Genomic DNA, 25649 nt, shown 5'->3' with positions numbered 1-25649 from the left:
TTATAGCAGACACATTTTTCACAGAGATGGAGTACATCTTACTTATGCCAGCAATCAAATGTTTTGCGAAACATACAAAATGCATTGCGATCTTTTTTGGAATTACAGCAATCCATTTTGCAGTAGGTGTTGACCATTTGAAGTTTTTGAAACAAAATAAAACACCACAAAAAGGCTCTTTTCAGTGCCACCACTTACCACTATAGAAAAGTGCAATGGTTCTGATAGGGCAATACTCCCAAAAAATACATGTCTGCGGACTTCTAAAAAATACACAGGACCCTGCAGTATTTATTTGTCACTTCTATTTTTAAACTGTGAAAGGCGGCTCTTTGTTGTTTTATATATTTTTGGGGTTTTTTAAACACGACCCACAAGGAAAGGAGGGGAAAGGAGGGTAAGTAAGGGACACCAACCACGGGGATAGGAAAGGACAGGTGGAGAGAGGAAGATGTAGGGTGGGCCTTATTGAGGTAGGTCGCAGACCTTCTGATGTCCCTTGACCGTAGTCTTGAAAGCACTCCAAAGGTTTTCCTCCCTGTAGAGTATTGCGTTGCAGTACATGCACAATATTGTGACCTTTGAAAGGTAAGGGTCAACATCATCATGGATGCCTGTTAGGTAGCTGGAGGGATGTGCTTTCCCACAGGATTGTCTTTTGTGCTGACAGGAGCAGAAACGGAGAATACTGCAGAGGAACTGAACCTACTATGGTCATCACAAGGTACAACCTTACGAATAGCCCCATAGTGGTACGAGTTTAGGTGTTGCTTCATTAATGTAGTACCATAGCTATACGAACTAGGCTTGCCACGACTGAGCACCATGTGGAACTGAGTGCAGATCACCTTGCTCGCATCAGCTTTTGACTTTCCATCAATGGTGGTAAATAACAGCCACACCCAAGACTCATGATGAGGGCTAGTAGTAGGGACTTCCAGTACCTCATCCTCATCATCCTCTTCATCCCTCTCCTCTGCATCCTCACGCCTGTTCCCCTCAGCAGGCCCTTGGGGACGTGGTGGTGCTGGAGGGACTGGGGGTGCTTATGCTGAGGCAGTAGCAGTAGAAACAATTTGGGATGCCTTCTGGAAGGTTAATAACCAGGAACTAGGAAGCAGGAACAAAGGACAGCAACCTGCACAATTGTCCTGTTTGAAATTTTGGAAATCCAAAAGCAGAATGAGGATCGGCTCTGGGGTGTGGCCTTTCATGGGGGAGCTGGGGCCCGCTTCACGGATACCCGCCCCAGAACACTACGAACACCAAGAAAGGGCTCAAAAAGTTCCAAAAAGTATGTAGATCGGCAGGGACATTGTCTGGGACATGTGCAATGGTGAACTTTTACTGTATACTTTGGAATGTTCAGGGGCTCGGACAGTGTCCGCAAATCAGGGCACACGCTCAGCGCGAGTGTGGTCACATGATGACATCGCGGACACGTTCACGAATAGGACGGCTCTCCGCAGGACATCAAATGCACAGGGGCGGTTGTGCACATGGCACGGGTGTTCTACGGACAGTGTTTGGGTCCACAAACTAATTAAAAGAGCAAGACACATGCGGCGGACAGTTACGGACAGGTGCGATGTTCGTAGGACTCAAGGGTGTGGTGCGCATGTGCACGGGTGTTCTACGAATAGTTGAAGTCCCCGAATAAAATAAATGTGCGTCAAAACTTTGCGGATAGGCAGGCGGGATATGTGTTCGACGGATATTTTAATTCTGGTTGCGGACATTACAAATAGGGGGGTGTTCTTAGAACACCCCCATTTTGGGTGATTGCGGACAGGTGGACATCTTTTGTGTTCTAAGGACACCTCCATTTTAATTACGAACAGTATGAACAGGTATATTGTCCTTAGCACACACCCATTTTGGTTAATTGCAGACAGGCGGACATCTTGTGTGTTCTAAGGACACCTCCATTTTAATTACGAACAGTACGAACATGTATAGTGTCCTTAAAACACCCCCATTTTGGTTAATAGAGGACATAATGGATACCCGCGCTCTCTGCGGACACCCTAAATGCCTTTTTTTAAAAAAAAAAGACACAGGCATATACTAAGACCAAACTTAAAATGTTATTATTGTTTAACAATATAAAAACTACGAAAAAGAGGGGGAAGCAGAACATGAAAACATGAAACAAATACTGGGGACTTAGGGGTTTGGACATGATGTATGGAAGGGGAGGAAGGGATGGAAGTCTCATTTTAAGGTTTTTCTTGCTGGGGAGGGTTTGGGGATAGTTGGCTGGGACATGGAGAGGGGGAACAGGTACATGTGGGACAGTGATATTTTTAATGTGGTACTCAACAAGCTGTTTTAGAAGATTGAAACTTTTCATTAACATATCCATTTTTATTTCCATTCGTTTCAGAGGATCTTCTAATATCTCTTTTGGTATATTACATTTATTGTCTGTATGGTCTGTTAAAAAAAATAATATGTTAACTACACATAAAGTAATGGTAATTAATTAGCTTACATAGAGAAATGTTGCGTCTGCCATTAGTATCACTATCTTCATTCATTTAAACTTGTGGGAAATGTTCTTCCAGCCATTCCAAAGTACTGGACATATCTTTGTAAAAAATACAAATATTAGTTTCAGTGTACGTAATACTGAAAATGTATAAATATATGAAATAAATATTGTGTACTTACTAGTTTCTTACAAACTTTTGGTGTTACTGCTGTGTAGGTATGCTCTTGCTTTTTGCTGCACAGTTTCTGTGAAGTAATTCTGTTGGAGGCATATTTATTTTGTTTTGGTATATTCCATTATATTGGAAACACTATTTCAGTGGATGGTTGATGTCTTATATATATACAGTTTCCACTTCTTATTTACTATTAAATATAATTTATTCATGTGGTGCTTTTTTAACATGTTTGGTGTTTTTATTGTATGATACAATAATGTAAGATACCCCCTGAGTTTTTGGATAGTGTTGACGGTGACCGCGCCCATCCGCAGTCATGCACGCGGTCCGCGCACATCAAAATTACTAGCGGGGCAGGAGGTTCAGTATTTTCTATGTTATATATGTAAGCTAAGGGAGTCTTAGTAAACATTTATAACATTTACATTATCTATATCTATATTCAGTGAAAAAAACTTTGTTAAAGGGACTTCATGGTTAAGTTGTGCTGCTAAAAACCTATGACATTTAATGAAAAAAACTTTGTTAAGGGGACGTTATGGTTAAGTTGCGCTACTAAAAACCTATGAAATTCAGTGAAAAAAACGTTGTTAAAGGGACGTTATGGTTCCACGTAAAACCTAAAAACCCTTGAAATTCATAACTCGCGCCACCACTATGCACTGCTAAGACTAACACCCAAGACATCAAAGATGACATCACAAATGTCATCGATGACATCACTGATGACATCACACCGGCATTTTCTTTTCATGAAAAGTCTGTAGAAGGGATTCTTATAGGAATGTTGATTCAAAAAGTGTGAAGGAATATTGAAATAAAAATCTTGAGGTACGTAGTGCATTAAGTAATGCATTGATATGAATACCATTCTATTATCAGGTTTTTTCCAGTATACTAAGCTACTCATGTAGAAACATAGGCATTTAGTGCAACATACATGATGGATGTGCAATATTTTTAATCTTACCATGTTGAATAGTGAAATTATAAATGATTTTTATTACAGTTTTATCTACTGTGCAACATTTAATAACTAGCTAATAAAACTCACTTTCTACATAATTACATTATTCAAACAAATCATAAATAACAACACATACAAATATGAGCATATACAGGAAAAATTAAGTAAACAACAGTATTACCAGCCAATCTTCATACCCCAACTGATTAACTGTATACACAGAAATGATCGCGCTGCTTCAAAGCTACTAATTTGCTATGTATAAGTATCATATAATGAGACTGGACCCTAAGGAGAGTAGTGTGCATAGAATGTATACAAACATGAGCATATCCAGGAAAGTAAAGTCATTAAAAAAAGGCAGAACTATAAGAAAGTGTTGATAACCTTACTGATTATCTTTATACACACAAAGCATTGCTGTTTTCCAAATCTGTGTTTTCCCTTATGTATATGTTCCATATGCTGTGAGTGAACACCAAGTGAATTACTGTAAGAACATATTTGAAATACTACAAATATAGTGAATATGAATTATGAGTATATGAATTTTTGTTCCTGACTGTTACTGGCCTAGATATGTCAGTAAAGGAAAAAAGAGGGAGCCAGACATTTGATGTCATCAGTGATGTCATCAATGACATTTGTGATGTCATCTTTGATGTCTTGGGTCTTAGTCTTAGCAGTGCACGGTGGTGGCACGAGTTATGGTTGCTTAGCGTACCATAACTGGCGAATTTCAAGGTTTTTTTCGGTTTTACGTGGAACCATAACGTCCCTTTAACCAAGTTTTTTTCACTGAATTTCATAGGTTTTTAGTAGCGCAACTTAACCATAACGTCCCTTTAACAAAGTTTTTTTACTGAATATATATCACAATCCACAAAAGAAGTTGTTGAACCATCACCCTCGAACGGAAAGATCACTGACAACCTTCTAAAACCAGTTGCCGATCAGGCGGATGATCCAACACCTCTAAGACCTCAAACTGCAAAAGGAGTAGTTGCAATTCAAAATGTCTCGTTTGGAATCTTCTCTGGTCCTGCCAAATCAATACAAGTCAAGGAAGCAAAGTACTCTACTCAAAAAGGAACACAAAACGTTAGCAAAAAGACGAATATTATCACAAATAAACCTCTCCTGAAAAGGTCACGTTCTAACGGCGCAAAGAAATTTATAAGAAATCTGACAACCCCTCCACGCCCTGTTGCTTCCAAAACAAGTGCCCTGAAATCCAGATTGGAAAAACCGCAAGATAAGTGTATCTCCACCAATGATTTAGATCGCTTACCAATTCCATCCGTTAAGCGTAGACGTGAAGAGTCTATCCTCTCCGAGGAATTGTTTTCAAACACTTCAATCGATCTATGCGACCTTTCTCCTTTTTCAATTGACGACGAAGATTGTTCAGCAACTGTCGTCAGCTCGGCTGACGAATGTCCGCGGCCACGGCACGATTTTCATGGCATCCAAGCGGCGCGGAATTCAACTAAACAGTCGTTCAAACCTCAGGAATCCACAAATCCTAAGGATAAACAAAAAGAAAGACCGTTGTCATCGTCTAAGATGGTTCAGCACCTGAAATCTTCAATAAAATCAACATCAAAAGCAGTTGAGTCCCCTGCTTCAAAGCTTCATCCGAAGCAAACTGCAGCTCACTCGACGAAAAACGGTCATCCCGAGACCAACTCAAATAATCGAGTAACTGGACAATCTAATTCACGATGGTGGAAATTGGAACTAGAAAACATCCTTGAAGAAAAAAACGATGTAAACCTGAATCGTGCCAATATAATGAAGCTGCTGCACTATATCCCAGCTCTACGTATTATATCATCTGACGACATAGCGATCGTAGAATACAAATCAGAACGTAGAACTGACTGGGTCATTCTTCACATGAAATCCAGACACGTAGCAAAACCACTGCTCGATGCCAAAGATGACCTAGTATTTTACGGATTCGATCTAACGATATGTAATGAGCAGCCTTCATCCAACACTGTCAACTCAAATTCTTCCAAATCCACCGGCCACAACAGGTCAAAAAGAGACAATCTGTGGAAACAGCTCAGAGAACAACCTTTGCTTTCATCCAATATATACAACCGGAACAAGCGTGACTAGGATAACGTCGGGTCAAATTGTATGACCCCATTGTTAACCTCGTGGAATACAAGAGGATTCACACATTTGTTTCAACCCGGACCAGCGGCAGATTTAAGAAGCCCAATAATTTGCCTGCAAGAAACTTGGCTCCGTAATTCGCCTGTCTGTGATGGATATTCCGTGGCCCTAAATGCTGCGGGGAAAAATCAATTTGGCAGACCATTTTCAGGGCTACTCACGCTATTAAAAAACACATTCGAGTGGGCTGTGATCAACAGTTCAAACCCAAACTTGTTTGTGCAAGCCATAACCTTAGAATCAACATGTGAAGCCCACTTTAAAAAGAAAAAACATCTTCTGATAATAAACACTTACTGGAACCCCGCAATGATTTCAGAACTTGAGTACTTATCAACAATCATGGCGCAAATTGATGCCAGTTTTGTGCAGTTCGACGACCCTTTCGTCCTGATCTGCGGAGACCTTAACTATTCTTGGTTCAACCAAGACAAAACACACATCTCTCGGAATCAGTCCAAAAATCTTTCTGACCCTGCCGATCGCGGTCATAAATGGGAATATGAATTAAGTTTGCGACATTGCACAATGCTGAACGGCTGTACCACAGGCGACATTCCAGCAGCCGACACCTGGCATAGGGGTCAACTAAGAAAAACCTTAGACTACATCTGGGTGTCTGATAGTCTACACAAACATATTTCCATGCTGACCATAATAAAATCGGACAAGAGCGATCATGATGTCTTGAGGGTATTTTGGGAGCTGGAAAACAAAACTACCCAGCCAAGATACAAAACATCCCTAACTACAAATACTGCGCAAAACCGACTAAAGATAAACAGCCGTCAGATTGACATCCTGACCGCTGACTTTTGTCACGATAATAAGCAGGGCAACGCGAATAACTACGTGCCGTTGCTGTTGCAATTTTCTTCATGTTCAAATAGGCACAACATCAAAGTGACAAAAAATAAACATTCTTTCAGCGAAGAACTATCTGAAGCCAAGAAGTCGCTAAAAAAGGACATTCAGCGATTGAAGAAACTAGCAGATGGAAATGCACAAGAACAAATTGCGAAGAGACGATCACGTTATCGAAACTGGCTAAAATCATTTAACTGCATTCATGACCAAGAGCAAGCAGAACAAATGCTGCGTGTAACAACACAAAAAGATAGCAAAAACATATGGGAACTAATTAACAACGGCCATTTAAGACAGACGTTTGCATTATCCAATGGTGTGTCTGCATCCTGTTGGGTAAAACACTACACGTCTGTATTTACATCTTTGGACGCTGTGGAAATTGGACCATTGCTGTCGGAAAGCCGCACTTCGCATACAACTGAATCTGAAGAAGATATCGAAATCGCTATTAGAAAGCTCAAGAATTCAAGGGCTGCGGGCCCAGACGGCATATCAAACCTAATGCTAAAAGCTAATAGCAAACAATGGGCAACTTTCATTAAAACACTATTCGATCGAATAGCAGCAACACAAACTCTTCCGGCCTCATGGACCTCAGCAGTAATTGTCCCAGTGTTCAAAAAAGGCAACCGCGAAGATCCAGCAAACTACCGTCCTATCGCGTTGCTTGATACTATGGGCAAAATATTTGCCACATTCTTACAAAAAAAACTCGCTAGATGGGCTGACGAAGCAAATCTGATCAATGAAAGGCAAACTGGCTTCACAAAAGGAGTGGGAGTGGAATTAAATCAACTGCTTCTCAATCTGGTAAAGTTGGACGCCCTGAACTGCAAGAAAAGGTTGTTTCTTGCATTTGTTGACCTCAAACAGGCCTTCGACACCATTAATCGACAACTATTATGGTCAAAACTCAAGGCCTGGGGCTGCCCACCACAACTACTGTCGCCCTTATTGGCACTTCATTCGAACACTACCATCCGTGTGCGCACAAATGCAGAGGGAGACTTAACGGACGAAATTGTAACAACAAATGGTGTGAAACAGGGCTGCCCGCTAGCCGCATTACTATTCAAATTGTTCATCTCAGATCTTCCAGCAGCTTTGTCCGAAACAAGGTTGTTTCCACCGAAGGCGAATGGCAAACAGCTTAGCTGGTTATTCTATGCCGACGACATAGTCTTACTTGATTCCACCGAAATTGGCCTACAAAGACTTCTGACATCCTTACAAGTCTATGTAAATCAAAATCATCTGGCAATAAATGTTATGAAATCAAAAGTTATTGTCTTCGGCCAAAATATGCAGGCCAAGAAGCCAGTCTTCACCTGGAAAGTTAATAATGAAGCGCTAGAAAAAACCACTGCAATTCGTTACCTTGGAGTGCTGTTCAACACCTCTATCAGCGAACAGAGTTGGACCCTTGATGTTCTATCCCGAATTAAGATTCTCGCTCAACAAGGATCAAAACTGCATGCTAAGTATGGAAAATTTACTCTGCATCCATTAATAATCTTCTACATGCAAAAGGTATCTCTGGCAGTAACATTTGGAAGCGAGGCAGGATGGAACATAAAAGCGGAATTTTGGACTCAAATCGAGGGGGTCTTTTGGCGAAAAGTTTTGAAATTACCCGATGTCTCTCAATGGTTGCAATCAGATATGAATTGGGCCTCGATTCGCTATATAATTCAGTGGTCTGGAAGTCGCTCTCAGCACTGCGGAAAATGCGTCTATCAGCACCAGAAAAAGCATATGAGATCCTATCTGAACAGTCAAACGATCCATCAGCAGCCCTATTAAACAAATGGGAAGCAAAACTGAAGTCAATCCTACTCGACGCTAACATCATAACATCAACATAGAATTATTGTTGTCGACTCCGCAGATAGCGAAAAAAAAATTTCATCAATGGAATTGGATAACAAACATAAATAAACGAAATGCTCTTACTTCATCACTAGATCTGGGAGTCTCATCAAAGAAGCTCGGAGATCTGCCAAGATATCTTGAGAAATTCCCCTCTAGATACCATAGAAATCAATTTCTAAGATTACGTTTAAATCTCTATAAAACTCGTGAGGTGCTGATGCAAAGGAAAGATCCGTCCACACCGAGTAATATCTGCCGGTTTTGTATGAAAGATGTGGAAACGAACATACATTTGATAACGGGGTGCCCAGCAATCGCTGCTCAACGCTCCTTGCATTTGGAACGTTTTGCACCAAAAAACGGAAATATGCAGGATTGGTGGAGTTATTTAATTTCAGGGACAAACACCCAACTAACCTGTGCCACCATCAACTTTATGGATTCAATTATTCCTAACCTTGACGTGTTATAAGCCATTAAGTGCTGAAATCAGTATTTTCTCGTGTGTCTGTCTGCTTACACCCCTCCGCTCGTTCCTATCATCTTACTTTGAACCTTCATCTTACTTTGAATCTGTCACTTCATTTGTAAGGATTACATTATGTAAACATTAGAAAGTATGACAAAAAAATTTGTTTTTTTTTACAAAACTAATGTCAATAAAAAAATAAAAAATGTAAAAAAAAAAAAAAAAAAATATATATATATATATATATATATATATATATATATATATATATATATATATATATATATATATATATAAAATATGGCCTGCGGTAGTGGCCATGGAGCTATGGTTAAGTTGCTAAACCCATAGGAAGAGCAATTTTTGGGTGGCTGTATAACTTTGCTCCCCCTGGACGAATCCTCACCAAGCTTTGCAAATGAACTATATGGCCACTCTGTATTTTTTTCCAAAGTTTGGTGAGGATTCGTCAAGGGGTAGCGAAGTTATAGGGGGGTCCCAAAATTTATTTTTTTCCCATAGACTGAATGGAGAAAAAATGTCTGTTGCGCCTACAGCCCAAACCGCTGGACGGATGTTTACCTTGGTCCCGAAAGCATACTTTCGTAGATTTGGTGAAAATCCATCCAGTAGTTTTTTTTTTAAATGACCAAAAAGTAGGTCTAAAAAAATGTGTGATATCTATGTCCGCTCCGCGGGCACACTTCCCTGTTTGCTCCGGGGACAGGACACCGATAGGCCAATTGTCTTGCGTCATATCCGCGGACACACGACGTGTTCTCTGATTCGTTGGGATGAGGTTTGAGGTGCGTCACATTTTCCACATTGTTCCACAAAGTCTGTGGGTAGTGGCAGTTACTGCAGGAAGACCCCAAAGTATGCAGGTGGCCACCTGAATACAGCAAAGAGTGCAAGCTGTGCAGTGCTCATGGGTTGCCCCACGTTGTTGACAGGGCCACCCAGAAGAAATAACAGGATTGGGTCCCAGCCCCGAATAACATCAGGTGCCAGGTACTCTACAGTTCACCAGCCAGCCACAGAAGGCATGGAGCAAGAGCCCCAAGGATAGAGCCATGAAAGGTACTGCAAGGGGGTGACTGACTGCAGCAGTCACCCCATTGTGAAATTCTGTTTCTAGTGTAATATATGTGGTGAAAACCAAGGAGGAGACAAATCAGGGCAGGGAATTGACAGGGCAAGAATGGACTAGGGCGCTCTGGTATCAAAAAAAGTTATTTAGAAATGCTAGGTTTAAGTTGACCCAGTTTTATGTTCTCCACTGTACCTATTTGACAGCATATGTGATATCTCATTCTGGGATTGACGGATAAAGGGTGCCCTAGATGTAGAATGGTGGGGGTAGATATGTTGCATATGTTTTGGATGTGCCCACTGATCAGGGGGTTTTGGCGGGAGATGGAGATTAGTCTGACGAAACTGGGTATTATGAACAGTAGCTGGTCGCCGGAGGTCTGCTTGCTTGGCTTCTTCCCAAGATCCAAGGCGGCGAAAGTGGGAAGCACAATGTTAGATCTGGCTGAAAGAAGAATAGCCATGGCTTGGAAATCTGAGGTGGACCCCGAAATCGAATGCTGGTGGAATTATTTGAGATGTTGGTCCTTGGCTGAGGTTGCTGTCTGGAACAGGGCTGTGAGGGCAGGATTGAGAGATCTCAGTGCATGTAGCTGCATGGAACACCCTGGTGCACACAATGTTCAGCTTGCCAGATGATAAGCCCCCATGAGTCCTCTACCTGGTTGACCTGAGTAGGAATGTAGGTAATGGAGTGTACGGTAGGGTGGATGGGAATTGGGAACGGGTGAGAAATGGGTTGTAGGTTGGGATTGAAGGAAAGGACACTGAGTTGGTTGGCTCCTGGAGATGCTTCTGTAGAAATATAAGTCGTTAGTTGTTTGGTTATGTGTTTAAAGTTTCTTTTTAGATTGTGTAAAATGCATGCTGTTATTGTACAAACGAAAATTGCTGCTAAAACATAAACAGAATTTGAAATAAAATATTTTCGCAAAAAATGCAGCGAAAAAAACGGAAATGAATGAACATAGAACCTTATGTACATGGTCTTTTATGGGAATGTTAAATAGGGTAAAAGTAGGGTAAAAGCTGAATAGGTGTAGGCTGTAGATGTAATAGGAAAAGGTGGGTGTGGGGAGGAACCCTGGCATGAGGTAGTAGGAGGATGTGGGAGCCTGCTTGAGGCCACCGAGTGATGGGATGAATCACAGATGCCATCCTCTGGCCTCACACTCCATGTGGGAGATACCTGAAGTTAGGGAAGTGGTCTGTTGCATCAGACTCAACCTAAGGGTCCCTGAGAGCCCTCCCAAAAAGGGTGAGCTGGAGTAGTAGATCTGCATTAAGTTTGCACTCATGCCAGGGGTAACTTAGAAAGGGATAGGTGTATTATAACCTTATAAGGTTTGTTATGGAACAGATGATTGGTTCCAGAACACACCAGAGGAAGGTTGAAAATGTGATTCGGGGGTGTCTATTTTGAGCCTGGATGGGGTGGAAGCCAGCTAGGCAGGGTACCTTAATAAACCCACTTGAACCTACTTACTTGATGGAGTCATCGTTTTAAATTACAACATTGGTGATGAAGTGAGAAGACTTGAAGGGAGAAGACTGGTGAAGGGAACCTGCAGGCCACTGCAAGCACATCAGGTGGAAGAAGGTGCACTGGCGCGTAATGGCCTGCATAAGCGAACAGTTTAAATGGTGCAGCATCTGGCACACGGTGCACAAGCAAGGCCCCAACTCAATAGCAGTGAATGAGCACACCAGGCTGCCATTCAAAAGGCGCACCGGCAGAGGGCGCAGATAGCGCTGATGGCCAGAACATGGTATAGAAAAAAGAACCCATGCACGTGCAGACGCACAGGGAAGGGAGACGGAGGCACGATAGAGAGAATAAGCGAAGCAACGTTTCCTAGCTGCATTGTGACATCGATGAGAAGAGCCCAAGGGCAAACACATGCACAACTGCAACAGGCCATTGTGACGTGACAGTCTGCCTAGAGGCATTTCGGAATTTACACGAACACAGGAACGCTATTGTGGGTGCATAAAAAAAAGAAGAAAGTATATCACAGGAACTGGTTTGTGACACTATCAATAAAGTGTCAGAAAGTCGGAAGTTACCATAATAAAGCTAAATAATGCATAATATGGACAACACTTTGGCACCTTGCAATGTTCTGTGCAACCGAGGCAAACCGGATATTCCACGGGAACCATGGGTGGCTACCTTTCAGGCCTACCTGCGTGCTAAAAGTGGAGCAAAATTAAACACTGATTTAAAGTAGGCCACATTGTTAAGTGGCTTAGGAGCAGAAGGATCAATAATATTCCACACATTACCAGACATTCCAAACCTAGATGGGGCGAGTAGTGCCACAAAGAAATATGATGCACCAATAGCAAGGCTAGAAAAACGCCGCTATTCCTTTATTCGCAAACAAGGCACCTAAAGTCAGTTGGCAGTTATATTGCAGCTCTTGGGGGTTAATTGCCTCACGGAAATTCACAGAAAACATTGATGAATATTTAAGAGACGAATTAAAGCTCCACACTGCTGACCAAATATACAGCAACAATTAGGGCAGGCTAAAGATCCTACATTAGAACAAGGGATAGATATTGCACACAAAATGGAATTAGGGGCCAAGTGCATCAAAGCTGTACAAAATTTAGAACACAACGCGAAATATATCAAAGTGATTCAGAAAGAAGAAATTGTGTCATCTGATGCAGAAACAGCTCAAATAGCACGGAATGGCAACCTTGTAACAAAATATAAGTATGTTCACACAAATTATGACACTAAAATGGACAGCAGAAACAATGTTCATTTACGACACATTGCTAGATGTCAGCTTTGTGGCAGATAGGGACATTATTGTGGAGATAGTGGCCTTGACCGCAGAATGCCTAAAATGTGACATGGAAGGTCATTATGGTACCGTGTGCCGTAACTCAAATCCTAGACTGAGAATAACTATGATTAAAGCATTGAAGAAATTGGCCCTAACAGTTTACTAGGCAAGAACGGGTTATGAGAACATATGTAGATAGATGGAACCGACTTATTAATGATAAATGATTCAGGGTCGCTGCGTACAGTGGTAGACAGAGTCACGTCCCAAAACGATTTGAGATATGACTTACAATAACTCCAATCTACCAACATAAGACCCACTGCTTATGGGAAAAGTACCACATGTGTTAATGGGATATAGGTAGATGGCACTCAAGTGTCGTGAAAGAAAGGTATGTTGCAAACTATATGTAGCTGAAGAAGGAAATGAGAAGACACAACACACCTCCTTCACTTTACATGGAGGCCAACACAAGACACACCTCTTACCCTATATCCACACCACCATATTTACAATGATAACATGCCTAAAAAGATCAGATGTGTGCATTAATAGCAAGATAGGGGAAAGGCTGCTGTACCGGGACTCACACCTTGGAGTACCACTATGTGTACCACTGCAGAGAATGCCTTGGATTTCTGGCACCCCTTGACCACTAGTCTGCAACCTTGGAGTCTCACAACACCTGTCACTACAGGGAATGTCTTGACGTACCGGCACCCCTTATATGCCAGCTCCCACCTTGGACCAATTCTCTATCAATCAACTTCAACGTCTACCATTGCAGGGAATGCTTCAGAGCACTGGCACCGTTTTACCTTTAGACTCCCACCTTGGAGAACTACAATGCCTGTCATTCCGAGAAATGCCTTGGATTACTGACACCTCTTAACTGCTATACTGCCACTTTGGAGTATTTTAACATCTAACTCCAACTGCAGGGAATGACTTGGAGTACTGGCACCCCTTTACTACTGGGCTCCCACCTTGGAGAAATCCAACATGAAACAACCATGGAGAATGCCTTGGGATTCCGGAAATCTCTCACTCATCAACTCCCCCACCAGGGCGCTTCAACAATCATGGGCACTCCTCTATCACATTAATAGTTTAATGAAATGATAACAATAAACTGCCTTAATGTGTTTCTGCTACTCTTTCATTGCATACTTATTCTGACCTCCATACACTCACTAGCATTTTAATCTTGAAGTTAGAACCTAACAACACTTGTTATTGAATAGTTACTAACATCATGTTTTCTTTAATCATGTGAAAGGAACTGGGCCACAACACACAACATGCTGTAAACAAGGCAATGGCCCAACACTGTAATGAACACAGTTTTCATTTTGCACATGCAACAAAATTACCTTTTCTCCTTTAGTAAATAGCTGTAAGTCACACTAAACTTTCACAGATCTGCGGCATCACTAATACATGCTCTTGGCTCCCAGACTGGAGCGGTTCCCTTTCACCGATCACACAAGTGTGAAGTGTGACCATCTGCAACCACACTTTGATCTCTCTCCGAACATGTTACTCATTAAACAAAGCTACAGAACAAGCATTCCGGTATTTTGTTTGCTTGACACAGAGAACTTTTTTTCTCAGTGGCACACCAGATCTGGAAGGCCATTGAGATATTGAACCTGAATGTTTTAGCACGTCATCATTCTCCTGAGGACGGCATAGGGATCAGAGCTCCTGTGGCAGAACAACTCCTGTGGCAACAACTTTGCGTAATGTAAGTAGCATTCACACAGGGAAGCATATTCACAATTCTTTTCCTTTTTATTCTTTCTGTCACTCCTGTCAACTCATAGCTGCAGACCAGTGCCAATCCCCATACCCAGAATCAACTTGCTTACTTTTACAGCTCTGTTTCCGAAACAAATAACGTACAGGCCTGCAAAATGAATTTATTCTTCATCAGCGCTCCAATGACAGTCAAGAGAAAGATTACTTCTGTTTTTGAAGAGTTCAGGATGGGGCAGCCGAGAGCTATCCAGTGACTAACTGCAGTGAGACAGTTCTTTATCTGTTTGGCATGGCTGGAATGAAGGAGGGAAAGAAGCAAATATTGGAGTGTCTCAGCAAAAAGGCGTTAGTGAAAACCCAACGGTGTGATAAGACTTAAAAGGGCAGAGGTATAGAGGGTGAAGAAGAGCAGACCAAGGACTGATATTTGGGACACCAATAAGGAGAGGGGTGGGGGTCAAAGGTATACAAGTTCCAAGAGATTTTAAAGGATTGATTTTACAGGTAGGAGGTAATACAGGAAAGAACAGATTTACCAAACCCAAGGTCCTGGGGATTGAGGAGAGAGGAGTGGTTGGCAGTATCAAAAGTGGCAGAAAGGTCAGAAACGATGAGTATAGAAGAAGGGTTAGAGTGGTGAGCATAAAAGAGAAAGTTGTGGGCAAGCATGAGTGTGGTCCCGGTGGACTGTTTACTAAAGAAACCAGATTGAAGTGGATCTCAAAGGCCATTATCCCCAAAGTACTTGGGAAATAGTTTACTGGGACTTTTGGGTCAGCAGAAGGTTTCTTCGATAAGGGTAAAACAGTTGCAGATTTGAAGGAAGCAGGGAAGAGTCCAGCAGAGAGAGAGAGAGAGAGGTTAAATAGCTCAGAGAGATAAGGGCTAAGAGATACGATTGAGATAAGAAATAAGAAATAAGAAGATAAGAAATACAAGATTGAGACTAAGTCTTTCACCAGATGGGAAGCAAAAGGGTTGATAGGAGCGCAAGATGGGTTGGCAATGTAAAATATGAGTGCTAATTCAAAAGGAGATGGGGGAAGTAGTTGATTGTAGAAGAGGTGGGGAGAGGTGGTGAAAAGAAGGAGGGATGGGGATGAATGGAGCAGAGGTATGTGAGAGTGTCACTAAGTTTAGAGATTTTAGAGGAAATGTGAGCAAAGTCATTAGCAGAAAGGGAGGAGACAATGATTTTTGGTTTGGGAGGTGTGAGCAAAGATTGGAGGGTAGATGAACATTTGCAGAGGTGATTGCAAAGGCAGGAGATTATGTTTGTGAATTAGAAGGATTTGTCAGAATCCACAGCAGAGGTTAGGACCGCAAGGACATTTTTGTATCCTAGGATTAGGGAAGTTGTCCTTAATTCGCACCAGTGTTGTAGGTCACAGCGCATGTTTCTTTGGCGGACCTGTATTTCAGAGGTGATCCCAGGCTGAAGATGGGGAGTCAAAGGTGTGAATGGGGGAGCAGGATCATGTTGGTCAAATTGAGTTATAAGTGCATAGAGAAACTCAGAGTCAGTGGAAGAGGCATGAATAGGGAAAGGAGACAGGAGAGATTTCCTCACATCATCAAGGTGATTGGCAAGATAGTCCTTCCTGAATTTGCTCTTAGTCATTGAAGACGGGGAGATGTCCAGTCGAAGGTGTAGGGGCCGAGATGTTACTGTGAACAATGGAGTGATCAGAGGGAGAGGGATCAATAAAGAGGTTGGGGAAGAGTGAATAGAGAGAAAAATATAGTCAAAAGTTCCCACTATTGTGGGTAGGCTGTTCGTGGAGGAGGATGATGGAGTGGTCAAATCGGAGAGATTTAAGTTTAAGGCAGGTGGCTGCAGAGGGATTGGGAAGTTTAAAGTCCCCCAGCGTGACAATGGCGATGTCAGCAGGAAGGGACTCAAGGAGAAGGGTCAGATCAGGGAAGAAGGGAAACGTAAAAAAATCTCACCCTCATTTGTGCGCCCCTGCAGTCAATGCGACTTTGGGGGTGCACAAAATACTGACTCCCATTACTGCACCCAAGCTGAGCAATGGTTACGGGGGTACCCCCGCTCTCCTTTGGTGCAGTAACATGAATTGGGTGTTGCGGGGGTGCACTGCTTACCATTGTGGTAAGCGGGAGACAAGAACGTAAAATAAATATATATATAATAAAATTTTAAAAAGCACCCTGCAGGGTCAACTCCAACCCACATAAGTGGGAGGACCGATGCTGCAGGGATTGCGGGGAGTCAGTGGCACACACGGAAGTGTGCACCACAAAGGTAAGCGGGGTGGGGGTGGGTTGGTTAAGGGAATGAGGGCTGGGACGTGGGTAAAGTGATCTATTTCATCACTGCGCCACACCGTAATTGGTGTCGACATTTTCGGCAGCACAGTTACAGACGGCGCAGTGATCACATAGATACGGAAGAAGGAGTTGAGAGGACCAGGTAGTTGATAGAGAGCAGGAACACTGAAAGGAGTCAGAAAGAGAAGTTGAATAGTGGCATATCAGAGGAAGAATTAATGTGCGAGGAGGTAGAGGGACAGTTTTGAGGGACTTACTGATAAGAAACCCCACAATGCCGCACTCCCCAACAGGTTTGTGAGAGTGGACGAAGGTAGCGGAGTCAGTGTGGAGAACTGCTAGTGTACTCAAGACTTCCCAAAGACATCATGTGAGCCTGCACCACCTCTAGCCTCCTGAATTTGAGGCATCATCACAGCAGCGACTGCCACACTGGTAAGCCATTTCTTGGGTTTGGGGGCTCCTCTGGCATTTCCACAAATTTATTTGGAAAAAATAAAATTTGAAAAAATAAAAAGCCAAGTTAACCCGTAATTTCTTGCTGCATTCTACACCTTTGTAGCCCTGGAAGGCTATCACACCTCATGGAGCTGAGCACTGCTCTAAGGTGGCAGACTGCAGCCTCTCTATGTCACCCCTGCCCCAGCCAGCTTTTCCTGGCCAGTGATTGGCCTGCTGGTGTGACTTTCAGCTATTCAGGAAGCCGGCAGGCTAGGTCAGACCCCCTACCCACGGCCCACCACTATGGCCCCTGTATGAGCCTTTTTGGGCCTGGTGGGGGGCCCTCCTCCTCTCACCCCTGCAGCACTGCATTGAACAGCCAACAATCATGCAGCCTTCTACCCCATGAACTTGTGCCTCTGGAACTTTACTCTCTCCCCTCAAGAATACCTGTGAGTCATAGCTGGACATTGTTATCGTCGTTTTACCAACCTAAACAGATGTTTAATCGAGGTGTGCCTATGCCATTTTGCCTTCCTTGCCTTACTTTTTATCCCTCTTTTCAGTGCATTTCTGTGCTTTTTGGTCATTGGGGTCCTGGTGTGTTTTTAACACCCCTGCACCCCATTTTGCATTGCGCATCTGTGCTTTTTGGCAATTTTAATTTTGGTGTGTTTTTAACATCGTTGCACCCCTTTTTGCATTGCATTGCATTTCTGTGCTTTTGCATAATTCAAATCCTGGTGTGTTTTTTAACTTCTCTGCACCCCATTTAGCATTGCATTTCCGTGCTTTTTGGCAATTCATATCCAGGTGTGCTTTTAACAACTCTTCACCCCATTTTTGGTACTAAAGTGTTTCCATTGCATCTGTTTTCTTGGCTTTATCTTGGCTACTAGGCTGCCTGGTGAATTTGTGCGCATGCTGTGCAGTCCCTTCTCTATTTTCCATTCTATCCTCCACCCTCCACCGTCTCTATGGCACTCACCATCTCCACTATTTATTGTAATTGCTATACTATCACCTATCCTCCCTCTCTCACAAAGTTTGTAAGAAAAAAAGACATCCTGACCACTAACCCTGGCCTACCGATGGCAGATACTATATTAGCGCAACTCCCAGACATATTTTCACTGATATTCTCTTTTCTGTACCCTCTCCATATCTATGGACTCCTCATCTTATCTGTACTCTCTCTCTCTTCTCACATCTTCACCCATTAATAGTGGCACTAGATAGGAAGTACTCTTGGTGGGCTTCTCATTATCCAGGTGCATCATTAATGTCTATCGCAATAGCACTATCATGGCTCAGGGTCCGTAACCCAAGCTCCTTTTCTTTGACAGGCACTTGCCATCCTTCATCAACTTCCTTCCCACACCTGCTACTCCTTCCTCTTCTGTCTCTGCCCCCCCTCCTCCGGCTGGTGTACCACGCCCCTGTACCCCTCCTTGGAAAACCTTCAAAGGCAGTGACCTCTTGCATCTACCCATGCTTAATACTCACTCTGCCATCAAACACTCTGCCAACATCTACCTCCTCCTTGACCTAGATATCCTTGCTCTTACTGAGATGTGGTTCAATGCCAGTGCAGTCACTGGTTTTGACTCCCTTCTCCCTGATAGCTACAAGATCATCTCCAAGCCTCACCCTAACCGTGGTGGCGGTGGGGTTGCCCTTATCTTCCCTGAGTGGGTCCCTTCTACCTTCACACCCACCCAGCCTTAATCTTCCTTCGAGAGCCTGGTTTGCAAGCTGGTCATCTCTCCCACTTACTCCCTGGCCATTGCCACTATCTACAGGCCACCTGGTTCTACCACCATGTTCCTCTCTGAATTAGCTGATTTCTCCTCCTCTCTCCTCACATCTACCTCTAAACTCCTTCTCCTGGGTGACTTCAAAATCCACGGTCTCTCCCCAATCACGGCATCCACTCTCTTCTGCGACCTCTGCACCTCGCTCTCCCTCTCCATTCTCCCCTCTGTTCCTACCCACTCTGCTGGACACACTCTCAATGCCATCTTCCACACTGATATTTTGCTCCCCCGCCCACTCACCACCCCACTCTCCGGGTCAGGCCATTCTCTCCTCTCCTGTCACCTGGGTCCTCTCTGCTGTCTGACCTCACCTCCCCCAGCACTGCCATCCTCGTTCATGAACATCCGTCCGATGAAACCAGTGTCAGCTGCTGCCATCACATCTACCTTCATCCCGTCCTATGCCCCACCGCAGATTCTACCTCTGACTTCGCTCTCAGCAACCTTCACCTTGCCATCACTAATACTCTTGACATCCTTGCCCCAGTCATGAGGATCTGCTTGAAACATGCCTCCAAGCGTAACACATGATATGACTCTGAACTTGCAGCCCTGAAACGCAAGTGCAGGGCTGCAGAACGGAAGTGGCAGACCCCAGGCTCCCCCTCTGACAAACTGGCCTGTCGCCTTCTCCAAAGGCAAAACCTACTCTCCATTCACTCCATGAAAATGGCCCACATCCAGGCTTGCATCTCTGGTTCATCCAACAACATGGCTGAACTCTTTAAAATGTGCAAGGTACTAGTAAACCCTTCCACAGTCCCCAACTCACCTCTTCCCTCCCAGGCCCTCTGCAATCCACTGGCCACACACATCACTGTAAGAACTCAGAACGTCCTAGGCACCCTTGCTTCCCTTTCCCCCCACCCCTTCCACCACCCCCCTGTCACCTATGGCATCCCATCCACCTCTGCCTTTCTCTCCTCCTTCTCTCCTATCACCTCTGAGGAGGTCACTAGAGTTGTTCGCTTTATGAAGGTCTCCTCCAAATAGGTCTCCCCCTGTTCTACCAGAACTATTAAGGACAATATTGGCTCTCTTGTCTCTGCACTTGCTGATTTCTGCAATCACTCTTTTGCCACCGGGTCTTTCCCCTTTTCCCTCAAGCACTCTCTTGTGCACCCTCTCCTGAAAATAAATGTCTGCAGATCCATCTTGTCTGGCTAACTACTGCCTTATTTCTATCACCCCCTTCCTTGGAAAACTCTTGGAGAAGCTTGTCTTCCCCGAAATGACCCAGCATACTGAGCTTGCTGGTTGTATATACATTCATCAATCTGTATTCTGAGCATCCAGAGGCACGGAAACTGCACCTGTGAGGAACTGCTTGCATCTCTTGATTCAAACTCTCCAGCTGTTCTCATTCTACTTGATCTCTCTTCTGCATTTGACACGGTCAACCACTCCATCCTCATAAAGCGGCTACACAATACCCTAGGTATATCGGAGTGGCCACTGGACCGGCTGACCTCCTTCCTCAATGACCAACCCTCCAGGATTATCCTGGGTTCTTTCTCCTCTCCCACCTCTATCTCCACTTGTGGCATCCCCCATGGCTCCAGCCTTCCTCCCTGGCTCTTTAACATCTATCTTGCTATGCTTGCACACCTAATTTCCACCTTCTCCCCTTACTTCCAGTGTGATGTAGATGACACACAACTCTTCTTCAAACTCCTCACTGATCCTCCCCTTACTTCCTCCATCATTCCTGACTGCCTATTTGCCATCCAGTCCTGGTGTGCCTCCAATGATCTCTGCCTCAATGCCATGAGATCATTTTCATTTGGACTCCTGATCCCTCTTTCTTCCCCTCACTCTGGCCACCCTCTATAGGGTCTCCCCTTCTCCTTCTTATGAAACCGAAAACCTTAGAGTCATCTTTGACTCCTCTCTTTCCTTCCTCCTTCACAGCCAGGACCTTGCCAAGAAGGCCCCCTTTCAACTCCACCTTCTCAAAGGAATCCTTCCTTTCCTCACTTTCTCCTCAGAAGTGCAATGCCTCTACTGCTATGATACTCTCTAGGCTATACTACTGCAATAGCCTTTTCCTTAATCTACCCTCTTCCTCTCTACATCTCCTCCAGCTAATCCAGAATAGGGCTTCAAGACTTATCCTTGTCTTCAAGCCCAGGGACTGCAGCTCTCTAGCACTAAAACCTTTCCATTGGCTCACAGTTGTTACAAGGGTTAAATTCAAACCCCTCTGCATCATCCATAAAGCTGTATGGGGCCGGAGACCATGCTATCTACAACTGGCTCTTACTAAATACTATCCCTCCAGATCTTTACCTTCCTCCGGCACCAACTCTCTGCCTGTCAATTGCTTCACTAAACAGCAAGCTGGTGGCCGATATCGTTCCTCAGCTGGCTCCCTCCTATGGGACAACCTCCCCATTCCTCTTCAACTTGAGCCGAACCTACTCAAATTCCAGAAGCTCCTCAAGACTTTCCTTTTCACCTCCTCCTTCTTCATCTCCCTCCTTTGCTAATCCCCACAGTCACTGAGATTGGTGACCAGGGCCCCTATGTGTCCACCTGGATCCTGGCCTCCCACCCTCAATCGCTTTCAACCCCTGCCCACTCCCAGCTCTTGCCTTGGGGCCCACTGGCCTATGCTATCAAAGGCCTGTACTTATTTATTGGCAGCTGACCACTCTTACCAAGTGATCTCTGCCAGTCACTTAACATCCGCTTGCAACTTACTCCCTAGCACGTTCTCCGTGGTAATCCTAGCACTTACCCCACCCCCCCCCCATCCCCTTCCCTGCACTCTCTTTGCACTTGCACACTCTTAATGCTCACAAGGCCTAGTTGGACCGCCTCTCTCTTTCAATATTATATTTGCCTTTCATTCCCATTTTCCCTCCCCATTGACCCTTCGGGTGCTTTGAAAAACAATTTACGTGATGTATAATGCCTTACAAATGCACAATAAATAAATAAACAATAAATAAATGAAGGGAGATCCAGGTTTCTGTGATAGCAAGAAGTGAAGTTCAGGGTGATAAGAGTCGAAATGTGATCAGTGATGTAGGAACACATGTTGAAGAGGGATTTTGAATTCCAGAGGCCAAGTGAGAGTGCTTGGAGGTGGGTGAGGGGAGCAGGAGCTTCTTTTTTGAGGGGTGCAGGTGCAGGAGGGAAGGAGGAAATTTGGTCGGTTTGAGAATGATGCAGTAGTTACGCCAAGTTGAGGCAGAAGGCTATGAGTGAAGGGAAGGAAAAAGTGAGAAGGAGAAATGGAGCAAAGTCAAGATGCATGATGGAGTGTAGAATAAATAGGCACATGAAGACAATGTTAAGAGGGATCAGCCCAAGAAAGAGGGAGGGTAGGTGGGTGAGTAGAAAGGGAAGGGGAGGATGGTTGGCTGAGAAGAGGCAGCTGAAAGTTCTAAGTTGGATTAGAATGGCGTTATAGGTAATTAGAAGGCAGTTTACAGACCCAACACAGCAATTTTCCTTGGTCCTGTGATGTAACAGAAGCTCTGAAGTGAATGCATAGTCAATGTGTGGAAGGCTCCCTATGCTTGTAAGTAGAAGTCAGGTAAAGTGTGAGCTTGAAGAAGTCCTGTCTTGAGCAGGTGTTCTGGCCCTAGTTTCTTTCTAGCCCAAACAGGCGCAACCTTTGCTGCATTTAGCCCTTAACTACAGATGCCCAGGCTGGACACCTGCAGTTGGCTGAATAAGGGAGGCCATGTGTCACATGTCTCTCTGGGAGCCAGTCACAGTTTTCCAGATGGCTTACAAACCTGCAGGCAGAGTCTTGTGTTGTAGGCCCTGGGAGCTTCGTTCTGAATGCAGGACACTCAGGTGATGCAAAAGGTCCTCTGACAAAGCAGTATGAGGCCCAGGAACACACACAACATGTATTGAAAAAAAGCTAAAAGGTTTTAATTGAGTGTGCCCATGTATGGTGTGTGGAATCAAAATGGGGAAAAATCCTACTAAAGATGGGGGTGGTCTAAGGGATGACTTGATTTCAGTGGGTTGCTTGTGGTCTTGTGCAGAAGGAATGTGCCCTGGCAGTTCAGGCTGGATTGCCCCTTTGGGGGTGGGATACAGCCTGATTTGCAAATGGTCTTTCCCCTTCCTGTATTGGCTTGCCAGGTGAAGAACGATGGTCTGGAGGGTTGCCCAGAGCAATTGCTAAATTAACTCTAAACCTTCCAGTCCTCACCTCTTTCTTTTGCTTATATTTATTTTGACACCAGTTTGAAAGAGAGAGAACTTGAATCACAATGGATACATTGTATATTCCATGTGTGCATGCAAAAACAAGTTTCCGCACAAAAAGGAAGAAGAGCGTGAAGGGAGAGGGAAGTATGAAGGAGATGACGAGAGAGGAGGAACCACTCATAGCCAAACCACAGGTCGCATTCTTGGAAATCTGTGCAAATATTGCATGAATAATTACTTTTATCATTATCTTGGGTTATCTTCATGAGTTTGTGACCAGAGGTCAAGGTAGTCTCCTGGAAACTTCTGAATGTTAGCCCTCAGGCAGAACCATGAGATGTAGGAATATACGGGGCTTGTGGGGGATCATAAACATTTCCTCAATCTGCTCAGTACACAGAATATAGTTAAATAACATGTTCTAAATTATCAACGTATTCCAAATTAAAAGATAATGTCAAATCTACACCTCATGCAATTCTGAAAATAGATATAGACAATCGGCCTATGAACGTCCCATTGTGTTTGCACATAATCACTTATGCATTTATTGTGACCTTTGACTCTCCCACTAATCTATCATACCCTTTTGTATCTGCTGTAGTCTTCTTATGAAACCACTGTTACAAGTCGAATAGGGTCCACAGGTACAAGAATGAACAGAATCTTCACTCCATGCTTTGACTCTCAACCAAACTGTGTGAACTCTTTTCATCCACCCTTAATGTTTAATGCAACAATTGAAACAATTGTTTCAGCAGATGATCTTAATTTGGAAGCTGCCTTCTATAGGATTACAATCAATATTAAATCGTGTGTGATGTTGTCAGGGGTAGTGTGTCCCTTACTCTGTCATTCTGTAACTGTTTGGTGTATTGAAATATGTAAAAATGAAAAAGAAACGTATTTTGTTATTGTTATATTTTTATTATTGTTTTTATTGTATTGTATTGTTTTATTGCATTATTGTTATTGTTATATGTTTATTTTGTTATTGTTATATTGTTATATTTTGTTATAACATCACTTATTGTTATCCTCCATAATTGGCTAACCTCTCCATATGTCAACTCAAGATGCATAAGATTTAAGAATATCTCCAGATAAATGTCAGTTTCTGCCCCCTCTTTGCTATATAGTTGTATACCTTTGGCACTCTGCTTGTGCATTTTTATGAAGTGAAACCCTATTTAAATAACATACCAGAACATAACAGATATCCATTTTGTGAAGTATCCAAAAAGGTTAAGACAAACATCAGCATGCACCCTTGAGTTTGACATAGCACCCCTCATTACTGGTTCCATTTCACATCAGCATGTCTTGATCTTTGTAAGATACCTCTGACTATGTCTGTTCTGTCCAACTGCTGGGTGATTCATTGGCTGTTTCTTCCCAAGTTGCCATTCCAAGGAAAACTATTTTATTCCTTGTGCCCTGTGTAATAGATTTGATGACATGAACACACAATCAAAGAAATAAAGTTATACCAAATGTATGTTTCCAATTGTGTTGAAGGTTTGTCGGGTTCGGTACTTCTTTGTTTAAGGTCAAGGCGTCACTGATGTTCACCTTTTCATAGGAGTGTTGACTCCAAGTCCAGTAAGCGTTTTTCCGTTCTGAAGATCCTTGACTCCTGTGCTCAACACACAAAGAAATCCTTCATTCTCTCTTCGTCAGCATGATTGCAAAGCTCAGGATGCCACGTTATTCAGCATTCACTGTCATGTCAGGGGGTCCTCGATCCAAATCCAGAAAAAGCATACAGCCAGTCTTGTCAATGTGACTTTCTCTGTGCTATGCTGTGTAACTTGTACTGTAAGTTCCAGAATACAGCAGGTTTTGTCAATGTTTGGTACTCTTCAGGTGAAGTCTTACTTGACCTCTCTCAGTTTGTGCGTCTCTTTTCTGTGTTCTCCCTCTAGTTTCAAGAGTCCATCCACAAGTCCTATTTTGCTCACTAATGTGATACCCCCTCTCCTTTTTTGTTTTTGTTTTTTTGAGGTCATGGCCATTTTTCCCCAGTGTGTGCCATCCAGTTCTCAATGTCGACATGACTCATATGTTTGTCACCCTTTGGGGACATTTATAGCCTCCAAATGTGAGGGATACCACCAAGAACCCCGAAATTTCCCTGGAGAGGTATTCTCAGCCAGAAATGTTACGGATTCTAGTTAGTGTGCATGAGCTGTGGCCATTTTGTATTTCAGGAAGTCTTTTATTCCTGGA

The 25649-nt window shown here is 43.4% G+C and overlaps 1 long non-coding RNA gene across 1 annotated transcript in view; it reads right to left on the bottom strand.

Annotated features, from left to right (window-relative positions):
* The window catches only part of LOC138452636 (uncharacterized), a 249929-nt gene extending 235524 nt beyond the window's left edge, over window positions 1–14405 (bottom strand). The window contains exon 1 of the long non-coding RNA XR_011260277.1: window positions 14307–14405. This is a non-coding gene — a long non-coding RNA (uncharacterized lncRNA). The remainder of the gene's footprint in view (window positions 1–14306) is intronic.
* Between the last annotated feature and the right edge of the window lie 11244 nt (window positions 14406–25649).

This window comes from Ambystoma mexicanum, chromosome 4p, assembly GCF_040938575.1.
Source record: "Ambystoma mexicanum isolate Mex_15411 chromosome 4p, UKY_AmexF1_1, whole genome shotgun sequence".
In the NCBI taxonomy this organism is placed as follows: Eukaryota; Metazoa; Chordata; class Amphibia; order Caudata; family Ambystomatidae; genus Ambystoma; species Ambystoma mexicanum.
The sequence above is the reverse complement of the archived record's forward strand: the minus strand, read 5'-3'. Positions and strand labels throughout refer to the sequence as shown.